This window comes from Lagopus leucura, unplaced genomic scaffold, assembly GCF_019238085.1.
Source record: "Lagopus leucura isolate 7727_CA_CO unplaced genomic scaffold, USGS_WTPT01 Super-Scaffold_100002, whole genome shotgun sequence".
In the NCBI taxonomy this organism is placed as follows: domain Eukaryota; kingdom Metazoa; phylum Chordata; class Aves; order Galliformes; family Phasianidae; genus Lagopus; species Lagopus leucura.
In genome coordinates this window covers 26,401,887-26,412,341 of record NW_024962263.1, presented here as the reverse complement: position 1 = coordinate 26,412,341, position 10,455 = coordinate 26,401,887, and positions in this window count along the sequence as shown.

Below are 10,455 nucleotides of genomic sequence, written 5' to 3'. Positions count from 1 at the left end.
AAGGAAGGTCTCTTATTTTTAAAAGCAAGATGTGTAAGTATTCAAGCATGAAGTATACAACAGAGAGTTCAAACCAATCTTTATCTTCAATATTAACCATAGCTGTAATAAGATTACTAAAGAAACTTTCATAATTTTATTTTTTCTTTTTATTCTTATATAGTCATAAAAAGACTGAAATAGCAGTCAATTTTAGGATGTTTATCTCCCATTTTTTGAAGTCAGAAAATGGAATATTCTTGGTATAAGAAGATTTAAAGACTCGGAACTTCTTTTTTTTTTTAAAAAAAAAAAAAAACTATGCTTACCTTTCTGCCCTTTCAACTGCCCTCTCCTTATAAATAAAATAGTTACATAAAATGATTTGTAGTTGTCAAAAAAGTAAATATAATTCAGGAAAATACCTAATAATCTTAATATATTTCATAATTATTTTCAGCATCATTTCATTCAACGGGTTCTTAACATACTCATGAACTTACAAATATTCATGTGCATTATAGATTTTTTTTTTTACTGTGCACTGTATTTAGCTTCCAGATATTTAATTTTGTAATGTACAACTTGACAGGTGGCTTTAATTTTCTAGACCATTGAGAGAGAGATGGGAGTACAGTCAGGGAATACAAATATTGCGAAGGTATTAATTTAACACGATTGTTTTGGTTGATCTTCTTGTAAATAAGCAAAGGTAACTTACTGGTGCAGAAGAAATAGATTTGAAGTATTTAGACTGTTTGAAAGGTTAGACTGTCTGATTAGTAAGACAAGAATATATTTTAAAATGACAATTTTCCTTTTTCTGTCTTAATTTTTAGTTAAAAAAAAAAGACAAAGACAAACATCGTGTTGAAGTACCTTTTGTAATGCTACCAAAAGTTCTTGAGATCTTCAATTGAATGGAAATTTCTCTGAAGAGATACATAGTACAACTGCCACAGGAATACTAATGCCTAGTTAAAAGAAATATTGCACTCTGTTTTGAATATCCCAGCCTCAGGTAACCTTTCAAATTCCTGGTTGGTCATAATCTCGTTAGAGGTGGAAATAGTAGCCCTGGAGTGAATTGTTTCTAATGAAGATCTGTGTGAATAAAGGGCTAGGTGACAGAGCAGGACCTTACATAACACTGACAGAAGAAAGTGCAGTGAAAGTTCTCAATGTAATAAACTTCTGTGAAGAGGAAAAAGTTTGTGAATCTAAAGGGTTACTTAGAGAATGCAAAATCAGCTTCATTGAAAAGTTCTTTAAAACATCCTTTAGTTGATTTCTAGTGGAGGGGTGTTTGTGCAGTGATTACCCCTTGAAATCAGTGGATAGTTACACTGGGATTAAGACAAAACCTTTTATTGCTGGCTGCAGCTTTTGTGCAAATAAAAGCATTGTCCAAAAAGACAAGGAAGCCCTCTTCACGCTCACCATCAGTACTATTGCTGCCAAAACACTCTTTCTGTGCTGCCATTTTAACCAAAGTTAGAAGAAACCTCTGTTTCAGCACATTCAATCTGATATGACCATATGAGCTAAGCTTCTTTTCCAAAGTAAAAGATGCTTGCTAATCCTTCTGTGTTGTGTATAGTTATGGAATAGCTCTGCCAGTGCAGTGCTTCATTCATTGGACAGCACACATTGAGAGTATTGCCTAGGGAAAGATTAAGGTTCACACTTTGGGAGCTTCACTGCAAGATACAGGGGAAGAGTATATGATGAAGAAAAACAACAAGATGTAAGTCAACAGCCTCTTCTAGAAAATCTCATAAAATATTTATAAGCTTTTTTTACCTGAAATACACATGATCTCTGATCACTTGATCCTTCTCCTCCAAAATAGAAGCCAGTGTAAGTCTCTTTAGGAGTAACATCCTAATTATTTCTTTGCACTTTTCTAAAAAAGTTCAGACAGATTTTAATTTTAATAGTATCCAGAAAATTATTTTTTTGCAGATTGAATCTTATTGTTATGTAAGAAGCTAGCATTCCTATATAAAGTAAAATAACTAGAATAATATCTAACATTCTTCTTGAAAACAATAATAAAAAAGAACCTGCATCTTCACAAACGAAGGCCATGCACTGGAACATAGGTAAATGGGAAACTATTCAAAGGTCTAAAAACAAAATAATCTTGGGAGTTATTTGCATAATGAAACACCACTTAAGTAAAGTAGTGCCTTTGTGTGGAGAGGAAAAAAAATGATTTAGGTAAATTTAGATCTATTTCTGAATCATTTTCCCACTCAGAGTCTCTCTTCACTTTGGAACAGACAGTAAAAATCTGGAAATTGAAACAAAACATTTTTAGAATGACCACTGGAAACACTTTTATTATTCTGAATAATTTTCCTCTTGTTATGTTGGTTCATGGTTATTTTTGAGATTTCAGCTTTTTGTTTAAGGAAAAATAAAACTCTAACTCAGTGAGCTCAGGAAAAATATTTCATGTTCAGTACTTTGAATATATCTTTAATTATATATTTCAAAAGTGTTTATCTGAAAATAATTTTTGTAAATAAATGGAATAGGTTTGTTAATCTACAGTGTAAAATTATTCAGATAAAGAAGTGGAGGTCTGTATCTTTAAAAATTGCATTCTATTCTGAGTGCCTAAAACTGAACTGAAATTTTGGTGGGCGGATATGAATTTTATATATATTGTATAAACTGAAATACTTCTCTGAGAGGAGAACAAGACAAGAAAATATGAAAGAAAAATGATATTTAGTGAAACATTACTGTGCCCCATCCATATTAAATTTCTGTTCTTGAGTTTGTCATATACTAAGGGAGAGAAGAACTTTTGTAAAAGCTACTGCCAGTGCATAAAGCTGAAATCAACTTTTGACCCTGCTCAAGCAAGACAGCAGTGCTAAGAAGTTATTTAGGACATTATTATTACAATTCAATCAATGACATATACGAAATGGAAGAGAAATTCTTCTACAAATTTAAGAAAGGTTTCTGATGTTATACTTTTTTTCTAAGTTGATCTGGTTCTGTTTGTCATCTTACCTATTGCCCTAGGTGTTTTGTTTAAATATTAATCTATTATTAAGTATTAATTCAGAGCAAAATTGCAAACAGAAACACACATTTGATCAGTGACTCTACAAATACCTGCACTTAAGTGTATTTGAATGCGTGTTCAGCATTTAACTGTTTTGCTGTTGGCTTAATCTCCATTTTTCACCTGCTTTATTCCCTCTGTATTTTCTGAATAAATGCTTTGGTGTAATTACTTGGTGACAGGCTCTTTTTTTAAAAATTTCCTGCTTGGCCTTGTTGTACAATCCTAGATATTTTGACTATCTCCACAGTTTGAACAAGATTAACAGTCTATCAGTGATATAACTGTGTAATGCTGGAGATGAATTAGTACCTCTAGTGAAATATGCTCCTGCTTTATAGGAGCAATTAGATGTCTTTCCTAGTAAAATGAAGATTATGTGGCTTTCCTATGTGGAAAAAGTATCCCAGAAAAACTGCTTTTTGAAAGACAGGGAGAATTTTTTTCATAGAGATGACCAAGAATGACTGACTTATATAAAGAACTGGCTTCAGTAGTTTAAAGAGACTAAGATGATCTATCCAGGAAAAAAGAAGGAAAAAATGTTGATCTTCCTTAGCAAGACAAATCCTGTAGCTTGTGATTTCTGAACCATTGGAGATTCTACTGTGCTACATGCTAGTTTTGACAGATGTTGAAAACAGCTGAACCTGCCTAGGCAGTTCTCTGCTGGCACAAAGTTGGATAGAAATGGCAGAGTAGACTCTCTTGTTGAGAGGCAGCAGAGAGAATGCAAGGAAAATCAAGCTAATAAAGAGCTCTGAAGTTTGCTGGTCCTACACCTGGCAAAAGAAGCTAACGCAGTCATTTGTTTGGGCCATCTGCTCTTGGACAGATAAAAAGAGCTCATCAGAAGTGAGCACCAGAAAATTGTTTTGCAAGTAATTTTGGCTCCTCTAAGTATGCTAAAAGCAAAGACCAGAGTCTTTTTAACAGGAAAATTAAACTGTATACCTTTTCAGGGTAAAAATCTAGCCTTTATTTTGTCTTTAAAGTATCTGCACTGCTATAGATTGCCAATATAGATACTTGTCTATTTTGCCAAGAAGCGGTTATGGCAAGCAAACAAAATATGATTAATCAGTATCATTTCTTGACAGGGGCATTAAATGGATTTGCATACTTCACAAATCATATTAGTAGGCTGGCAAATAATCATATGAGTTCTGCAATATAGAATTACCTGGAAAAAGAAGGCTAAGAGTGCACTTAGGGTCTAGATGACATTGAAAACTTACTGAAACTTGCTTATATTTGGAATGTTTCTTATTTGGAAATGAAAATGTTTGATTTGTTTTAATATGCAAGTGTGTTGCAAAAGATCAGTAATAATTTCTGGTATTGATGCAGTTCACAACTAATTTATTGATGTATTCTGCACTTGAGAGAGTTGAAAGAGGTTTCTTCACTTCTGTCCACTGTGTAAAAGGAATGAATCACTGTAATGCTCTGCTAGCCTGTGCAGAAGTGCAAAGTGAAATAGTAAGAGCAGAGGATTTCACCCTATCATTCCTTTTCTTTCCGTCAGCTGGCAAAGCAGTGCACTTACACAGTGAAGAAGAAAGCTGTGTGTGACAGACTTCCCTTTGAAGTTTCTCTCTCACATTTAATGCTATCCTGGCCTGCATTAGAAATAGTATGGCCAGCAGGAGCTGGGAGGTAATCATCCTTCTGTACTCAGCACTGGTGAGGTTGCACCTCGAGTATTGTATTCAGTTTTTGGCCCCTCGCTACAGGAAAGACATTGAGGCTCTGGAGCGCGTCCAGAGAAGGGCAACAAAACTGATGAGGGATTTGGAGCACAAATCTTATGAGGAGCAGCTGGGGGAGCTGAGACTGTTTAGTCTGGAGAAAAGGAGGCCCGGGGGAGATGTTATTGCACTATACAACTTCCTGAAGGGAGGTTGTGATGAGGAGAAGTATGGCCTCTTCTCCCAGGTAACAAATGAGATTGAGGAAATGGCCATAAGTTGTATAAGTGGAGATTTATATTAGACATAAGGAAGAGCTTTTTCTCTCAGAGAGTGGTCAGGCACTGGAATGGCTGCCCAGGGAGGTGGTGGAGTTGCCATCCCTGGCAGTGTTCAAGAGGCGTCTGGATGAGGAGCTACAAGATATGTTTTAGTAGCTTGTGGTAGCAGTGGTGATGGAAGAACAGTTGGACTAGATGATCTTGTAGGTCCTTTCCAACCTTGTGATTCTGTTCTATTTTATGAATGTGATTGTCTCCCTCCCTGCCTTAAACTATATAAGAGAAGCTGTGATGAAAGTTAATTAATAGGACCATATCTGAATAATATGCTATTCATAGTTTTGAAAATGAAGTATACAGTAAGGTAATTAATGTCTTGTGATCACAAAGTTTAATTGAGTTATTAGAGGATTGTCTGTGATGTTCTGAGATTTATACAGAAAGAAGAAAGAGGCACCTCTGGTATTGCTTTATTTTTATAGAAAAGCTTTTTGAACTGTTTTTATATTTTGTTTTGATATTTTTCATTTTCAGTTTTCTTGAAGGGATTTAGTACTTTTTATTACTTATATTCTCAATCTGCTTCCCATGTTTCCAGTCACAAATTCCTTATAAAAGGAATAAAGGCTTTTTACACTGTATTACCTCATGTTGCAAGAAGCACAGAGATAATCAAGCTCCACTTTTTTTTTTTTGTCCTAATTCCTACCAAGTCCTCCAGTTTCAAGAGGAATGAACCTGCCATATTCCCATCTGTAACATCAGTAGCGCATTTCAGTTAAGGTCTATTTGCAGATTGAGTTATCTCTGCCTCTGTAGTGAGTCATGTCCTTTCATTTCAGGGGCAGGAAGGAAATGCATGTTTTTCTTTTCTTTAAAACGACACATTAATTTTGAAGCTTGTTAAGTGAGATGATCTTTGTGATAAAGTTGGATGTGTCCTACTTTTATTGTAGCATTACAGTTCCCTATGAAAAATTTAAAATGTCAGGAGGATATAACATTAGGAAGCAAGCACTGTTTCCCTAGCATGACTAAGGAGTCTATAGGATATCTTTCTGCAGTAGTTTTATAAGCTTCACTAACCAAATCTGCAAATTCAGATCTAATGCTGCTAGGTGATTTTGCAGCACTACTGCAGTGCACGCATCTTGCTTAGAATACTGTAGGAGGTATTGCTGTTGGTATTTCAGATACAAGTGCTTGTTCTGATTTATTTTTCTATTGCTGATCAGCAGTCTTTCTCCAGTCGCTATTAAGTGTGTGTGAATATTTCTGGAAATCAAAAGAGATGATAATTTAGAAAGGTCATGTAGGTTGAGAGGGAATAATAACTGTACTTTAAAAGCTACCCTGAGCAGACATGGGTAACTAGCATCACTGGCTTGTATTGTTATGTCTTTGGAAATTATAACATGTTCTAATGCATAAGATAATTCAGCCAGGTAGCTGCTTATTCAAGTCACTGTCAGGTCTTCCTTTGTAATTTTTTTCTAACTTCTCTGACTCTCACTGCCAGTTCTCCTGTTAGAGGCAAATTAGCAGCTGTGTCTTATATTGCTGCATTTATGAAAAAGAGGTATACACTATATATACCATACTAGATATGATAGATTAAAACAGTGTAGAAAATAAGTTGTATAATTCTCAGCTTCACATTGAGAACCAGATGAATGCTAGGAAAAAGGAGAAGGAAAAATAATGAAATTACAGTGAATTCACTTGATATTACTGGAGGTTGTCTCGTAAAATACAATTTTAGGAGAGAAAAAGCTTAGGAATTCAATCTTTGAAAGAAATTCATATAATTAACTTTTATTTAAATGCTATTAATTATGCAAGTAGATTTTTCTCATTAATTAACAATATACAAATAATATTTTTATTTTGAGATAGTTACCTAATATTGACACGATAATCTTTTTTGCTACAAAATGAAATTGTAAAATTAATATGTATAGAGTACTAAATTGCAATTTTTACTAATGTGCTAATTTACTCAGCCTATTTAGGGAATAATGGTTAATTAAACAGTCTTTAAAATTCCTCTGTAAGCCTTTGAGTGTTAAAAATTCAATTTTTTAAATACATATATAGAAAGAAATAGTAGATTATACTGTCTGCTGAGTTCTAAAAATACAACTCAGGCCCTACCGGAAATCTGTCTGCTTCATGACATTTGTGAAGTTGCACCCAATTAAAGAGAGCTGAATTAAAAAAGAAAAAAGCATGAAACCAGAAAAGAACAGTCTAATTGGGCTATAAGTTTGTTTACAGGTAGTTGACCTTTACTTCTGCCATCTCTAACAATAAATTGTAAGGTGCGTTTAGAAAAACCAAACAGGTTTACTTTCATAGTGATGCATATGAACAAAGAATCAACAAAGCTGAAACTATTCAGTTCAGATTCATCTGTTTCTACATATGGATGTTAATTGATACATTATCTTAATTGCTCATCCAATCAACATAACATGAATTTCTGATTTTGCCTGATGACGATCCATTTATGTCTTTTCTGAAACAATAATATTGAAGATGTCAGGCTTACAACATTTTTAATTTGAATTGTATATATGTAGCTTAAGAACATCAAGCAAAATTGCACTGCATTATAGTGAAAGCTATAAAATACAACAATCTTATTAAAGCAGACTCCTATCCCCAGGCAAACAGCCCTGAAGTATTCTAAAACGTACAGGAAGAACACCACTTGAGTTTCATTAGAAAATCAACCTCCATTTTTGCATTTGCAGTAGGGAGATTTGGAGAGTTGTTTCAGTCAGAAAGTCCGAAGTTTTGAGTCTTGGAGTATTATGTGCTGTCTGGATTTCTGTGAAAATTTCATAAATAGGAGTTTTCCTTAACAGTGAGGAAAGCTGTGGCTGTTGGCTTTCATCAGTAGATCTGAGAGTATTTTTGAAAGGATATTGGTATTGTTTTTGCCACTGTGAAGCATGGTGGAGAGAAGGTCACCACAGAGGCTGGAGATGGAAATAAAATTGATTTGAGTGTCCTACTTCTTAGTAATGATTTGTATTCACTTGAAAACTCAAACCAATGGATAGAAGCCTGCACTAGGATTTGTACTCTTTGTACCTGCTTCGACTGACCACAGTAATAGGCATTACAGACTCCCTCTGTTCTGGATTTGGTTCTTTCATTACTTGGAATAGCAGATATTTAATGCTGCAGATGTGGCAAGGTAACTCTGTGACAGTAGGAAATAAATGATGTAGGAGGAAGAGATACAGTCTTCTGTGAGATAATTGGATACCAATGGAACAAGCAAACAAGATGCCATGCAGTGAATTTTTCAGATCTGAAGCAGGTTCAGCCTGAACAAAGCTAAATTCAGCTTTTCTGTCCATACCCAGATTTGTCAGCTTGTTGAATGGCTCCAAGATATTATCCTCAGTATGTAATTTTGGCTACATTTTGACTGAGCAGTTAGTAAAAATAAATCTCTCTCCTGCAAATGTCATTCTGAAGCTGCCCCTACCCTCATGCAAAATTATTTGTACCATTTCCTATAGCAGTCAGGACGTAGAGATAAAGGACAGTTGTGTGCCATTCCACAGTCTTCCATGCTGAAGAGCTGCAATACAGGTGAAGTGCTGTAAGGCCTGTGGGTTTCTTAGCCTCTGGAGGAGATAAATTCACCTATGGCTAGATGGTGCACAAGCACCATTTGATCTTGTGTGTGGTGTGAGGAGAATGATCTACTCAGCCTAGCGACAGAGCTTGAGGAGGTAGAAAGATTAATAATGAGGGAGTGTGAAATGGAGTTCATTTGTTGGAGCCACTTCCTGACATCCTTATGAGAAGAGCAGCAGGTGGATATTTCACAACTAATGGAGTATTCCCTGTCCTCTCACCAACAGGCAGAAGGAGGGGATCTAAAAGTCAAGGAGGAGTCAAAGCAGGTCCCTGCTCAAGGTGGCAGGATGGCAGGCAAGGACCCTCCTGGCCTACTTTGCTTCCTCAAGTGCCCTTTCATGGTAGGTATGAGGCTCTGGAACTTGAGGGACAGGAAAATGAGGATGCTGGTGAAGGTTTGTACAGAGCGTTCAAATCTTTCATAAAAATTTCCTGTCTACAAGAATGGTTGGAAGGAGGATCTGGGGAACTACAAGCCAGTCAGTCTGACCTCAACTTTGGGGAAGGTCATGGAGTAGATTGTCTTGAATGTGATGCACAGAGTGTGCAGGAGAGCCAGGGGGTCAGTCCTAGCAAATATGGATTCTTGAAAGGCAGGTCCTGATTGACCAACCTGATATCATAGAAGGAGAAGGTGACCCACCTAGAGGATGAGGGAAAGGCTGTGGATTCCATACTTGGGTAATAACAATCTCACGCATCACTATAGGCTTGAGGCAGAATGGGTAGCAAATAGCACAGAAGAAAAGGATCTGGGGATGTTAGTTGTCAGCAAGCTGAACATGAGCTAGCAATGGGCTGCTCACTGTCACCTTCCAGTACTTGAAGGGAGCATTTAAATAGGAGGGGGAATGGCTGTTTACAAGGGTGGATTGTGATAGGACAAAAGGGAATGGTTTTAAACTGAAACAGGGGAGGTTTAGGTTAGGTATTAGGAGGAAGTTTTTCACACAGAGGGTGGTGACGCACTGGAGCAGGTTGCCCAAGGAGGTTGTGGATGCCCCGTTCCAGGAGGCATTCAAGGCCAGGCTGGATGTGGCTCTGGGCAGCCTGGTCTGGTGGTTGGTGACCCTGTGCAAGGCAAGGGGTTTGAATCTCAATCATTATGGTCCTTTTCATCCAGGCCATTCTATGATTCTGTGAATGTGCTCAGGTGACCAAGAAGGCCAATAGCGTCCTGGCTTGTTTGTATCAGAGATAGCGCAGTCATCAGGATTAGGGAGGTGATCATTACTCTGTATTTGGCACTGTTGTGGCTGAACCTGGAGTACTGTAATTGGACCAACATTTGAACCATTGTTTTTTAATCTCATGCCATGTGTTAAAATTATTAAAAGAACCTCATCTCTCTCCTATAAATTGGAGCAAGGCACAGGCTTCTGTGAATTTCATTGTGACAGTGATGCACCAGAGCACTTGAGCAGTCAGTCCTTCACTGGATGCCACCCAGATAAGAACTAAATTGCTTGGGGAATGACACCCTGTAATTCCACCCTGACTGAACTAAAGTAGAGACAGTTTCTGATTTCCTATACCATAGTTATCAAGTTTGGAATTTAATCAAATTCTATGTTCTATTCTATACAAAACACTTTAGAAAGCTCACCAATTTCCCTTTATATTGTTTTCTTATTTCTGTATTCCTGAGTACTGAAGAATGTTATCAAATTTGATTATACTGTTTATGTGGTTTTTTTTTTTTGTCTTATGTAAAGTATATGCTCTTTTTTAATTGTATTTCGTGGTTGGCTACCTAATT